The 15,211-nt window shown below is 42.6% G+C and overlaps 1 protein-coding gene across 1 annotated transcript in view; it reads right to left on the bottom strand.

The window, feature by feature from the left end:
• Positions 1-15,211, bottom strand: part of GALNT18 (polypeptide N-acetylgalactosaminyltransferase 18) — a 463,511-nt gene that overhangs the window by 250,334 nt on the left and 197,966 nt on the right. The gene's annotated exons all lie outside the window — the stretch shown is intronic.

Below are 15,211 nucleotides of genomic sequence, written 5' to 3'. Positions count from 1 at the left end.
AGGGCAAATTCTGAAGTCATCATTCAGTGCTTCTTTTACATCTCACAACATCAATTCAAGCTGGACTAAACAGAGGACTGCCCTGGGCTAGTTTCATAAAGTCTGAAGGCCTTTGCTAAACAGGTAGGAGCCATTCAGTGGGCCCAAGATCTTCACTCCAGAAAGTTATGACATGACTGCCCAGGGCCAAATTGTTATCGCTTCAGTACTTAACGAGAACCAGATTCTCTCACATGTGGCAGCTGATTTGTTTGGTGTGGAACTCCAATCCTAAAAATCTGAATTGCCACAAATGCCTGCAAAGCTTCCATCATTGCTTCCAGAATGCTGAATTATTTGCTCTCATGGCTTTTAGGATTTGATTGGTTTCTAACTGTTGCTGTGAAATGCTGTTCTTGTTACATTTACATTTCTTATTTACATTTCTTTTGTGTCTTTTTCTAAAGCCACCTTGAAAATGATCCAAATATAGCATAATTATAAACACTCGTATATGACATCTTGTATGGGAAGGGTACAGACTTTAAATCAGCAAGTATGGTAGTTTATTTACATTATTTTCCCCAGCACTAACATTGTACTTTTTGTCTGAGTAACTTGCTTGCAACTAAGGAACCAAAAACGGAGAGAAAATACATGCTTCTGCCTTCTGTGTATCAGCTACCAAAATGGCTGATGTATTCAAAAACAAAGAGGTTTTTGAAATGCAAAAGCTGCCAGACAGGGTGTCAGGTCATGGATAATCAATGAGACTTTATTCAGATGCAACACTTTACTGGGACCTGACATATCACAACTTGAGCCCTTTCTCATAATTTATTACAAGAACCTCTAAGACCTTGAATAGTATTTGACATAATATAGTTCAGCATCTTGCAAGTGGCTTTTGCTTCTCTAAAATATGAAAATATGGAGACAAATATAATGCTGGTGATACACTCAGTATATCCTAACAAGCAGGAATAGAAATTATATTGAAATGTAACCCTCCCTATAAATCTATATCTAGCTAAGCTGATTCTTGCAAAGCTACTCTGTTACAGAAGAGCTCAGATGGGCTGGCTCTCTGTCCATGTGTAGTTGTTGTTGTTGTTGTTGTTCAGTCGTTAAGTCATGTCCGACTCTTCGTGACCCCACGGACCATAGCACACGAGGCATTTCTGTCCTCCGCTCTCTCCCGGAGTGTGTAGTTGTACTTGGTAGTTTTCATTAACACTCTCCCAACACCTTGGGTCAAGAATCCATTTTGTTCCGGAAGAAGCGGTAGAGCTTAAGGCAGGGAAAGCTACCAGGAATGACAACAATGCTCTAGTTGGTTGCAACAGGGCCAGAGTAATTGCCTATATGCTTCTGTGGGAGTTGCTCCCACAGAACTATGGAAATACAGAAAAGCCTACCTGACTGCTAAGTCACTGCCCAGCCAGCTAACTCATAAGGGTGCCTTTAAATTGGAAAATCCAGAGCCTTGAAACTGGTTTGGGAAACATGACCCGGTCCTGAAGTGGCCCCACCCTCCAGGCAGGTTTAGACACCAGGGCACCCCTCATGATACCTTCTGTTTTGAATATTCATACTTCATTTTCTTCCATTATACAGTTCTTGCCATGTACAGGCAGCAGGATTTAATTCAATCAAGTAGCAAGGAACCTCCCTGAGCTTTCCTTTCATTCCCCAGGGTCAAACATTGGTTCCCTTTGTACTAGGCCATCCTGAGTCCAGCCTCAGAGCCATAGTCCTTTGTACTCTTTGTCCTGTAATGTCCCTGGAGTTTGGGCACCCGTTGTTCCTTTTGCTTGGGCATCCTTCATGCTTGCAGGTTTTGCTCAGCTCCAAGACTAAACAGGGACTTCCCGTGCTACACGTGATCCTTTCCTAGCAAAAGGCTCCACTCAACTCCAGTGCCTATCTGATGTTTCGAGGGCCAGAATCACCCTGCTTTTCTTCTTGAACCACTTTATTGCCTCGTTTGCCTACAGAGATCCATTGCCTTGAATACCAAGAAATAAAGTTTGGCCCCCTGGTAAAGTGCCTGTTGAGTTCAAAACTGGTCTTCATACATTGAAATGACACAGCTTAGCCTGAAGGAAGCTTGCAACCTCCATATGAACTGTTAGTTTTTAGTCCAAAGTTAGTGGCCAAGTAGGATATTTAGAGCAGGGATAAGCAACCTCAGTCCATGGGCTGCATGCAGCCCTCAGGGGTCTCCCCTGTGACCTACGTGTGCCCTAGCTGCCTCCCATCTGCACCTTTCCCACTGTGCCTTTTTTCATTTGGGGGCCTAAAACAGACTTTTTTGCCACTCTAGATCACTGGGGGCTCTGTGGTTTCTCTCTGAAGAATGACAGTATTGAAAGGGAAACCACAGTGTTTGGCGGTCTAGAGGGTTTTTTACCATTCTTTTCCCATCTATATGTTAGGCCTCTTAGAACATGTATACTGATATACTAGTATACTAACAAGATGTTTTGTCTCCCTTGTAATGTGTGTACATCTGTCTGTGTTAAGGATAAAATCTGTAAAAAAGAAAGAAAGAAAAAAGATTGGGTCCGATGGTCACTGTGCTGACAGACTGCTTCTGCCAGTGGAATCAGGAGGGGGAGATTCCTCTTCCCCGACAGTCCCCAGCACAGTCTCAAAATCTGCTACAGAGGACTGGGAAAACCTTCAGAGCAGATTTTCAGGAAGTGCAGAGGGCTGCAGCGGGAGGAGAGAGGGAGAAAGTCCCATTGCACTAGAGCTGCCTTCCCCAACCTGGTGCCCTCCAGAAGTTTTGGACAACTCCCAGCATTCCTGGCCACTGGCCATGCTGTCTATGGCTGATGGGAGTTGAAGTCCAAAACATCTAGAGAGCATCAGTTTGGAGAAGTGGATTTCCACAAGTGTGACATTGGAACTAACCTCAGATCTGTCATTTTGGACTTGAACGGTTCTTTGAGCTAATTTTCTTATTCCTTACTTGGTTGAAACACAGTGCATAAGTCTGCTGTGTGTGCACCATGGTCCTGCTAAATGCCTCCGTAGTCCCACATTTGACGTTACCTGTGTGCATGTACATGTTCACATGGGATGCGAACAAGGAGTACATGTGTTGACCATTCATAGTGGTCTAGCAGATTAGGAGGCTGTGGAGACACAGTAGCTGAGGGCAGCCCTGCAATGAATGTCCAAGTCAGGGCTGGGAATGGGGCTGGGCTGGTTTGCCCTTCCAGTCAAAAATCCCTGATACCTTTCAGCAAAAGTCAGTTTACATAAACTGTCCGCTCAGAGCTCCTTTCAGGCCACGATCCAGCATTCAGTTGCAGGCAGAAGCCTCGTGCACCATTGACTGGTTGCATTTTTAAATATACACAAACTAGCTAACTAACTAAATAATAACTCAGGTTAGAGCACGGACACCTGCCTTTTGTTTTTTCAGACCCCTCAGCCACAGGCTCAAATAACATACACATACCGAACATTTTTGTTGTAGGACCCCATTTGTCTTTATCCAGGGGCACCAATATTACTTGTTAGACCAGCTCTATTGCAGTCTTTAGGGAAATGGTAAAGCCCCTTTTTTTCATTCCAGGAAGCATTTGGTGAATCATGACGGATTTTTAATTGCTATATTGTCTACTGCTCAGAGGTGATTTTGCTGTTATGATGTCTGTGCTGTTTTAAGATTTTTAATTCACTGTTTGGTTCTAAGGTGATGCATTTTAAATGTGTTTTATTTATTGTAGGTATATATTTTAATGCTACAAAAGCCACTCGGAGGAATCATTATAGCTCTGCAGCAGGGTATAAATTCTAAAATAAAATAAAATCATATTCTCAGCTGTAGAGATAAAAAAACAGCACACAAGGTTAGGTTTAAAGGCTGTAGCTGACTCCCACATACCCCCACTTCCCATTAGGGATGTGCAAACTCACAACCATCTGGGTTCTCCGGATGCCCACCCAGCCCCTGCCTCCACTCACCAGTCCCCAGACCATGCTCGAGTCCTCCCACTCTCCGCAAGCAGCCTGCACCCACTCCAGCAGCCTTGTCAAGCTCCACAGTCACCATTTTTTAAAAAATTAAATGGCGACTGCAAAAATGTGCATATTTTGTACGCGCGAAAATGCACATTTTGCGAATGCGCATATTCTCAAGTGTGAAATGTGCATTTTTGTGAAGGCACACATTAGTGTGTGTGTGAAAATGTGCATTTTTCAGGAAATGTGCATTTTGCTCCTATGCTCATATGTGCACTTGCAAAAATTTGCGTTTTTGCATGTGCGCAAATTTGCACATTTTTGCAATTTTATTTCTCAAAAAGTGGCGACTGTGAAGTTCGACGAGGCCACTGCGGTGAGTTCATTCACCCAGTGCGAGCAGGGGGCAAGAAGGGGCAGGGGCTCAGCAAGCATGGCTCAGGGGTGCAGGCAGAAGTGGGTCCACTGGATTCCCGGACTGAACTGGGTGCCCATACCATCCCTACTTCCCATGTCTTTAGCCTGGATCACATTGTTGTTATTGTTGTTCAGTCGTTCAGTCGTGTCCGACTCTTCGTGACCCCATGGCCCATAGCACGCCAGGCCTTCCTGTCCTGCGCTCTCTCCCGGGGCGTGCTCAAGTTCATATTCATTGCATCGGTGATGCTATCTAGCCATCTCATCCTCTGCCGTCCCCTTCTCCTTTTGCCTTCAGTCTTTCCCAGCATCAGGGTCTTTTCCAGGGAGTTTTCTCTTCGCATTAGGTGGCCAAAATATTTGAGCTTCAGCTTCAGGATCTGTCCTTCCAATGAGCACTCAGGGTTGATTTCCTTTAGGATGGACTGATTTGACCTCCTTGCAGTCCAGGGACTCGTAAGAGTCTTCTCCAGCACCACATTATGGATCACATAAGTTCCTTCTATTCATAATTGTGCGGAGCGGGGAAATGAAAGGAGCATTGACACATCAGTGCTGGCAGTTGCTACTGTGTTGGTGCTTGGGAAGATGTGCAAAAGAATGGCCTATCTCACACCAACACTGGGACCTGAATGCCCATGCACATTAGCAAGAGCTTGTAGATTTGTCATTCACTTGACAGGGCACAAAAGGAGTTATAATTTAACTCCTTTCCTATGAGCATAGACTTCCCTATGCTCAGCAAAACTATGAAATACATCAAAACTATGAGAATTTCATTTCATATATTTCATTTCTATGCCACCCAATAGCCAGAACTCTCTGGGCAGTTCACAAAAATTACATCCCCAAAATACAACACAATAAAAACATAATGTCTCACACACACACACACACACATACACATACATACATATATATATATATATATATATGAATATGAACACACAATTTAAAACAGCTAAAAAGCAGTTACAATAAGACACCGGGACCTGACAACTGTCATTAAAAATCCCATCATTTGCTGTAAAATGCCTGGGAGTAGAGAAAAGGCTTAACCAGGCGCTGAGAGCATTGGTGCGGCCAGACCTCAGTTAGAAGAACATTCCACATTCGGGGGGGGGGGGCTACCACCAAGAAGACTCTCTGCCTTGTTGACATCCTCCAAGCCTCCCTCAGAGGAAGCACTTGGAGGAGGGTTCATCTTGCACCAACAGTAAGGCCTAACCAGTTCTGTAGCTTGTCATAGCTCTAGTCCAGAGGTAGGCGATCTGGTGCTCTCCACATGTTTTGGACTACAATTCTCATAATCCCTGACCATTGCCTATGGTGGCTGAGGCTTATAGAAGTTGTAGTACAAAGCATCTGGAGGGTACCACGTTACCTACCCCTGCTGTAACCTCACCAAGTACAGATCTTCCAACACCAACCTTCACACACACACACACACACACACGTGCACACACACACACACACACACGTGCACACACACTTTAATTTACAGAAACTGAAAATACAGAACTAATAGCTAGCTAAGTAAAAGCAACACATTCTTCAGTAGAGACACATTTGCAAACTATAGCTCTTTATTAATGAAATTCCAACAATGTCCTTCTAAAAGATTTTCTGTAGAATCTTTTGATTATCTCTGCTGTCTCCCGAGACGCACACAGAGACACAAGCAACTCCTACACTATCACCCACAGGCCCAAAAGGCAGCTTCAGCTGGCAAGATAAAAATATATATGAGGAAAACAGCTTATGTAATGACACTCTCTACAATCTGGGATCATAACTCCTGACTTATGTCAAGAAGCTTGTCCTTTTATCCTTATTTTTAACATAAATTGAGAAGATTAAGCTGTTGGCTTCCTCTGCAATGCCTTTCTTCCTCCTTCCCCCACCAAAACGCGACAAGAGACTAATGAAAGACTGGTAGCTTGTGCTGGCTTTCAATCATCTTAAATATGTAGCACTTCTTAATCTGTCAAGGCACTTGGCTACTTGGATCAGCTCCATTTCACTTCATGGATAAAAGTCATGCCCAGCCCTCATTCAAAAGACAGAGAAAATGCCCCAACAAGCCTATTGACAAACAGATCAAAATTAATACTACTAATAATAGTAGTAACAATAACTCAAGTTACTGAAGAGGGTGCCTGAAAAGCCTGCTAATTTGAAAATGGACCATGTTAAATTTCCTGGCAACATGCATTCCATGCAAGATAACAGTTCCCAGATCCACAGCTTCTGGGTTTGTTCTCCTACAGCTGACTGGTTTTAAGGTAAGTACTGAACATGTTTTGCCTACATGTTAACTTGCTTCAGTTTAGTTAACTTGGGTTCATGCTTTTCACAGTATATCTGGATTGGACTGACTGATCCTTCTACTTTTCCTGCCTTAGACTGCATCTTTTGTACAATGTTAGGGAACTCCCTTCCCTAAACAGGACTTCTCATTCAACCAGAGTAAGTACATCTCCTGTTGGTTCTGACGAGGGATGGAGTAAAAATTTGTTAAGTTTGCATTTTTATGCGAACACTTACCAAATTCACACTACTTGAACTGTAACACAGTTAAACATTGATATCCACACTTTTCCAAAGTTTGCAATCAAAATTCACACATTAAAAAAATGGATACAACAATGTGTATAGTCCAGAAATGTGCACACAAAAATGCATATATTACAGAAAAGTACATAAACACTTTATCTTGGGGAAAATTGTCTGCAAAATATGTATATAATTTGAAAAATGCATGCAAAATCCATACAAAATGTGGATATTTTGAGAAATGTGTACAGAAATATGTACACATTTTCATGCAGGCATTTTTATTTATTTGTTTGTTTTTGGAAACTAATGCAGAAACAGATGAAACAAACTTAACTTTGGAAAAATGAGAAAATGAGCAAACTCAAACATGACAGACTCATCCATCCCTAAACCTGATTTTATGGAGGGAGGCCACAATATAGTTCAGAGCTCCTCAGTCCCCTTGTGTCAGGGTGGACACAATCAGAGTAGTTCTGATTCTGAGGTGGAGCAGCCGCTCCTGGGAGAGGAGCACGCTCATCCTTCCCAGAGATTCCTCCCACCAGCATTCCTGACATAGAAAGCGCTCCCGGGAGTGAGAGAGCGCGGGAAGAAGACTTGCTGGACGCGCGACACCGACGCAGGGAGCGGCGCCAAATGGAGGGCGCAGAAAGGAGGTGTAGTGCCCGGTTGGTGCGCAGACAATGGTTGCACCCAGAGGATCCAAGGGAAAAGGGGAGGGACTCTCCCTAGCCCATAAGTTCAGGGTCTGCCAGTGATTCTCCTTCAAACGCGGATCAACTGTTCCAACTTAGGGCATAGGTACTCTGCTGCTTATAGCTAGTCACTGATAGTAGAGTTGTTAAGTTGTAAAAAAGGGAATAAAGCTTTGAAAAGAATCCCTTTGCCTGTGTCTGGACATGGCTACTGGATTAGACTGAAAGAGGCCACCAAGCCCTTGACACCTTGCCATGACAAAGGTTCACCAAGGCCACATACTGTACTTATCACACACAATTATATACGGAGCCATAACGGTTTGAGTTCCTTCTTTTTCCTTTCTTTCTGCCAGAACAACAACTCAACAAAGTACTTTGCCATTTGCATAAGTGTAAAGATATGTGTCAAGAACCCGCATTTTCTTTCTGTGCTCCTACTATCTGTAAATTTCCATTTAGCCAGGCTGAAGTTGCACATAGTGACACAACCACCTGTGTTACCTCAAGATGTCTCTAGCTCCAAGGTCAGAGCAAGACTCAGTTAATTGGACTGAATGATCTCAGCTGCATTCCTGTGGGAACTGTTACCCCCCCCCCGTTCGAGAAGTTTGGGAACACTGTTCTAGCAAGCCTGTGATTGGCTAACAGAGTTGTCAGGAGCTGTAGCTGCCTTTTGTCTTTATCTTTCATCTTGCTTTGGCTTAGCATCACTTCTTGGACCCTGTTCTATGTGAAGACCCATCCTTAGGTATGTATAGACAAGTGTTCGTAACTTTTGTTATTTCTGCCTGAAATATTGCTTCTGAAGTAAAGGTTACTCTGGTTCTTGTATGCCTTTTTACTCCTTTCCCCCTTTCCCCTTGTAAATAAATTTAACACCTACCTCAAGTGTGATGTGTGCTTTAGGGATGGACAGACTCACCTGCGCCCAACTTCGTTGGGCACTCGCTGAGCTGCTGCTGCCATCCCCGCCTGCTCACAGCGCCATGCAAGCTTTGTCATGACCCAGTGAGTGCCCAATGAAGCCATGGGGCCACCCATCCTCTTAGCAAGCCGCCATTGTGTGCAACAGTGGCAGCTTGGGCACTTTCAGGTAGGTAATGTTGCATAAGTGGGCCCTTTACAGCCACCAATTGAACAACACTACCTGTCTGGAAGTGCCCAAGCCACCACTGTTACACACAATGGTGGCTTGCTATGAGCTGCAGGACCAAGCAGGTCCACGAACACCCCGCAGTTTGGCGAGTGGGGTCCAGGACGGTGGGCAAGAGGGAATCCATTGGACTCCACACACACACACTCGTTGACTCTTGCAACATCCCTAGTATGCTTCCTTCCAAATAAGCCTCAGTACTAAATCCAGAGCCTCCTGTTCGGTTAGCTGCTATTGTTTAACGTTTCAGGCTTGAGGCTTGGGAACAGGGTGTAATAGATTGAACCCCTACACCCTAAGCCTCAAGAGTGTCCTGTAAGGTCTGAGAGTCCCCTGGCTCAGGCTGAAGGGGGTGTAAGGGGTGGTGACAGCCTACTTACTGCTCAGAACAAGGACAACTCTCTCCCTCCCTTCTGTTGATTAACATGATTAATCAACAGAATTAACCTCCTGAAGACCTCAAATTAGACATATGTTTAAACATCTTGCTAAATTACAGACCTGAGGAAAAATAAACCTAAATATTCATGCATATCAATTGCTCCTGTCTCTGTGAAAAGAAAAGTAGCTTGAGCTGACAGGCTGATGGCTGCAAACCATGATACAGGGAGGATATTCCTCTGACAAGCCATGTTTGCTTCATTCAGCACTCCACTCAGTCTTGTGGAGTATATTTACTTGAAAAAGAAGTCTCCAATTCACACCAAATGGACAGAACTCAAATTAGTCACAAAACTGCCGAATTAGAAAAATAAGTCTAGCATAAATTCTTCATCCAGCCAGCTGTGCTACAAGTTCCTTGGGGTCAAGGACTGATCTGTGTGACTTCCAAAAGTAGGCACTGTTGTGATCGTACTGAATATAAGGTTGGTATGGTATGTAAAATTACATTTAAAAATAATAAAAAGTACATTTTGGCCAGCATTGAGAATAAGAGGAAAAACATATACTTCACATGGCATAAATATGACGGAGTACAGCATAAAATGTTAGGTTCCATAAAAACCTGGCCTAGACTGCGCTAAGGTATATTTCTACACTTCTATATCAAAATCTTGCCCATTGAGACCTCTGCTGGACATCTCTATAGAAAACAAATAATCTCGGGTGTTAGATAAACTATATTGGTCATTCCCTCAAAAATATATAGTGCCAATTGTCTTTATTTTCTTAGAGAAAAAAAGAATAACCTTTACTAGTGGCTTCTTCTGATCTTTGTACATATACCCTTTTCAACAAATTCAAGGCAAAGAAATTCCATGAATGAGCTTCAGAAAGATAGCCTTCAAAGGCTAAAAGTAAGTGTGGGCCAACTGTAAAGTTAGAAAATGACATTTCAGAAGTTGTACAGCTACACAGATCCATTCTATCCCATTGCTAACATTTATAGAGAGGTTGTATTAATTTGAAGGTATATAACGTGGCTTGTCTCTGAAAATTTATACACCTTTATTTATTCCTTTTTATGGAATATGATTAACTAATGTAAGCTCTACTGTGAACATCTTGTACAAATGGCGCTGCAGTTAAAGCGGCTTATCCAGGGTAAGTTTAGTTTTTTGTTTGTTTCTTTCTTTCTTTTGCAAAAGCCTCACAAGTCAATGAAGAAGCAGAATGGATGTACTGTATGTGTGCAGCCTGTTTCATTCCAATGATATCAAAGTGTATTGGCAACGCTATTGTATGAAAATGGTGCAGGTAAGTTTAATGTATCCAGTAAAGCCCCATGAAGAAGTCTAAAATGTACTGCCATTTTCAGAGCTTCTTATATAGATCACTGTGACTGCTTTTGGGTGGTGTGTTACTTTAAGAATGATCTTGGCAACAGGCATCTAAAATGGGCACTTGAATTCATAGCGGGGATTAACACGCATACCAAAACCCACAGACCTTTGGCACAGCAAGTGCTTGTGCAAAGCCAGCCTTATACGATCTTTGAAAGTGACATACCGTGTCATGCTGTTTTGAATGGCTGACAAAAATTGTGCAGCAAATTGCTCCAGTTGTTTATATAACCCGAACTGCATTAATTCCCTCACCTTCTGTGAACAGACTGCAATGTACAACTATGGCTGGAGCCATCCGGGTGACTCATTGCTTACAGACTGCAGTAAAGTTCCCCAAGACCAGCAGAGACAAACAGACTGCAAAGTCCTGTCCAGGGACTATGACAGATAAACAGAGGGATGGCAACACATGGCTGTATGTGATGCTTCAACAACTTTAATCAAGGAAAAATATGAAAATCTCATCTTTTCTTTTATTAAAAGAGTACACAAAGCAAAGTGTGAACGCATGCCTTGACCAAATGTACGAAACAAAAGGGGAAATGAAAAGATGGCAAAATGTCATTTCTTTACATCCACTTCCAAGGTTTTGGAAAGCCTGGTTCTTTTACATATTCAGAATTAGACTGCACTGGGTTGTGGAATGGTCACTTATGGGAATGTGGGTTTATTTATTTAGGGCACAATCCTATTGGGATGCCCATCAGCTTCTGACCTTGCCCAGGTGATTTTTAGGGCAAGCTCCAGATGAGTCACTCCAAGTAATCCAAGAACATTATTCTTTTTCTAAGCAGTCATGTTGTTTTTGAATTTGCGTCCACGCCAACTTCCTACCATAGTGAAATACACATCTGATCATCTTGGTAAGGACTAGCCCTCTTGGATCTAGGGATGTGAGGATTTTATTAAATCCGTTCCATCCATGTTTTGGGGATTGTCAGGAATCTTTCACACATTTATGGAATCAGATTTTTTTTTAAATCAAAATTTCATTCTACTTGTGCATATTTCATTCTATTTGTGCAAGCTGCACTTACACAAGTGTACTAATACACACAAACACACTAAATCCTCACTAAATAATGCACTAAATCTTCCCCAAAAGTAAAAAACCAGTCTGCAAGTCTGTGGAATCCATGTGACTCGGAAAAAGCTGGTCTGCCGCAAAATCCACAGGTCAGATTCAGAGAAATCTGAACTCACTTGACTCCAGTGCGGATTTCTCCAACATCCCTACTTGGATCAGAGCAAGGGTCCATGTAGGCCAGCATCCTGTTTCAAGAAAGACATGAAGGCCTTGCCCCAGTTGATTGTCCACAGAATCTATTCTAGTGTGCAGAGATATGCTGACTTAGAATAAGAATCAAGGTAGATGTAATACTCAGAAATACATGGCTGTCTGCCTGACATTGCAGCCTGCTTGGTCCTCAGTTGAGATATCTGCTCAAAGCCTTCAGGAAGAGTCTACAGCATCCTTTCCCAATCTGCTGCCTTCTAGATGTTTTGGACTACAACTCCCAACATTCCTGACTATTGGCCATGCTGGTTTGGGATGATGGGAGTTGAAGCCTGACACATCTGGAGGCACCAAGTTGGGAAAGGTAGGTCTATATCTTCATTCTCCTTTATGAGTCAAAAATCCCTTACAGTTAGCTTTGTTTTAAAATAGGGTCAAATCCTATCAGATGTTACTTGTGACAGTGAAAACCCATTGCAGGCACTACATTGTTACAGAGGGTTGGCTTGTGTTTACCTCGCTATTAGCACTATAGAGCTAATGCCCATTTGGCGGTTCACATTTTCTATGACTATTTTGTTGTTTCTAATAGTAAACTAGGCACTAGGCCCAGGGTTGTTGATTTGGAATATGAGCTGGAATCTTCAAATCAACAGATGGGCTGGGATTCCACTCACAATTTTCTGCACAGTGCGCAGCTAATACAGCCCTGGTGATGAGGAGATTTCTATCTGCTGTGGTGGGGATAGCACTGATGTGTACAGAATTTCTATGCATTGCAGGAGTTTCCCCTAAAAGAAAAAATCCTAAATGCTTTTTCAGAATATAAAGTCAAAGTACATGGATTTTACATATGGGTAGCCCTATCACTAATCTTTGGACTGGAGTCTACACTCCTACTGCATCCCTCAAAAAGCTTCTATTTTCTGATACTTAGCACAGTTGTAAAATATCACATGATGACCCCATGACAATTTATTGTATGTGGTCTTGTCTCCAAACATCCTACTTGTAAAATGCTGTCAACACCCTTCACACAGAGTTCTGGACAGAGAGATCATCAAGAAAAGGTGGTAAAGAATAAACAGCTAAAATGATACATACGTAGTTCAATACTTTATTACAATTTCCAAATGTGGGGGTTTTGGTTACACAGTTTGGGACTTGTTAGCATGAAGTTCCAGATTCTGTTATTATAATGCAAATAACTTCTTGGCTTATTAAAGGAGTTGCAAATAAAATGTTGAAAAACACCACTGCATAAGGATGTTCAAAACCTCACAAAGCTATTGGTTGTGTTTGCTTTATAAACACTGCCCCTGTTAGTAATTTTTCTCAGTCATTTTTCTTATTTATTTGCTTAAACTGCACAGGGTATCACTTTTCTCCCTGTATATTACATTGGCTAAATTGTTTCATCATGTTGATGTGTGCTTCATTATTTCTCCATAATAAGAGCCAGTATTTCACTTTGAATATTCATCATATGGAAACAATCTCCTTAAATATTACAAATGCTATTCCTAAAATGGCTGCTATAAAGTCTTAAAATAAAGTGGCAAGAGAGGGGCTGAGAGTGAACGGCACAACAGAGAGGCCCATAGAGTTAGGAATTGTGGGAAGTGTTCCTGAGCTAGAATAATTATATAAAATTCATAGGGTAAAATTACTTTATGATGGCCTATTAGGTCTAGAAATACCGTATTTATAGTTCTATTACCACTTTCAAATTTCCATCTCCCTTCTGGTTCTTGCCTCAGAGAACAATGGCAATGACACAAATACAGAGTTTTCAACATAAAAGCAGGCGAGGGGAAAAGAAAATTAGTTTGCTTTGTTTCGTTAACAAAGGGCTCCTCCACTTTTGTAAGAAAGGATTAGGACACCTCTGCACTTCTTCTAGAAAACCCGCCTTCATTCCTAAAAATGGGGTGTCACAAGTGGGATTCTAAATATAATAGGACTGTGCCAAATGTTCTGTCATTTAATTTTTCAGATCAAAGGTAGTAATTTTGGGGGAGCAGAAACCCTTGATTGTAATAATATTCAAGCATAACGCACACAGCCAAAGATTCAGGATTAGGAATGGGCGAACTCACCCTTGTCTGGACTGTGCGCCACTCCTCGGACCTCCACCATCCGCCTGCCCCTGCTCGCTGTGTGCAGCGAGCCGCCAGGTGGTCCACAGGCACCCAGCAAGGGGTGTGCAGCCACCTGATCCCTCGCCGAGGTGCCATTTTGCATAAAAATGGTCCGTTTACGCCTGTAATTTTGTGTAAATGGCCACTTTCCGACAGCCATTTGTGCACATGGGTGTTTATGAAAAAGGAGAAGGCACCATTTTTATGCAAAATGGCACCTTGGCGAGGGATCAGGGATCCCTGCACTTGCCTGACTCGGCATGCGCCAAGTTGGCCGAGAGCGGTGGTCTGCGGACTGGAGCCTGGGGGGCCAAGCAGGGGAATGTCCACTGGACTCCACCCTCTTCTAGATTCCCGCAACATCCCTACTCAGGATGTAAAGTTTCATTGAACTGGCCATGCATCCTACTTTACAGAGGGCTATCAGCGGACAGTCCTCTATTTGAAGGGCGGCCCAGTCCAAGTCCAGTTTAAAGATGAAGAACCATTAGAAAGGAGAGCAAAAGGGGAGTTTGAAGTTGCCCATCCACTGTGAGCACCTGGACAGCAGACTGAGCCGTCACAGAGGTCACCTGGCCACAGTCTTCCACACTATGGCAAGTTGTAGTGTATAACTATTTAAATTACAGTATTTTGTTATGTCTTTGTCCTCTTTCATCTTTTGGGGTGATGCACTTCTTCTTTCTGGGTGATGCGCAAATGGATACCTTGATTTTCATTTTAGTTAGCAAGCTGTTTATTTATTTCATTTATATGCTGTTCACCTTTCAAAGAACACAGAGCAACAATTTAGCCTCACAATAATCCTATGAGGTAGGATGTTGCCATCTGGAATGGCGGCTTGTTCTGTTGGCTTCTGTTCTCAGAGGTGTGAGCCAAAGCCTTATAGCAGACCCGAATGGTCTAGCCAGCATGGAGGAAATACTGTCCCTTGGGTGGTTACAGGAATTTTGAAAAGCCCAGGTCTCCAAATTAATCAAGTATATTAAAGAAGAATATAAAGGTGAAATGGGATGAAAAAAGGGTGAGTATGTGCAAGAAAACAATATAAAACAGCTTACTGGTCTAACTAAATCTATATGGATCAGTGTAACATATCAAGGTCACTTACTTAGAGAGTCACTCTGGTGTTCTTTGGAGCCTCTTAAGAAGGTTAGAAGTGACAGAGCATAGAGGAAAATATTCCATATTGTATGTAATCTAATCTGGTGGCTCATGAGTGACAAGTAAGAGGCTAACATCCAGTGGGGCTAGGTGTAAAG

The sequence above is a fragment of the Heloderma suspectum genome, chromosome 1, assembly GCF_057233095.1.
Source record: "Heloderma suspectum isolate Gila_16-S chromosome 1, 16-S_ref, whole genome shotgun sequence".
Taxonomy (NCBI): domain Eukaryota; kingdom Metazoa; phylum Chordata; class Lepidosauria; order Squamata; family Helodermatidae; genus Heloderma; species Heloderma suspectum.
Note: the sequence above shows the minus strand (reverse complement) of the source record. Positions and strands in the feature narration are given on the sequence as shown.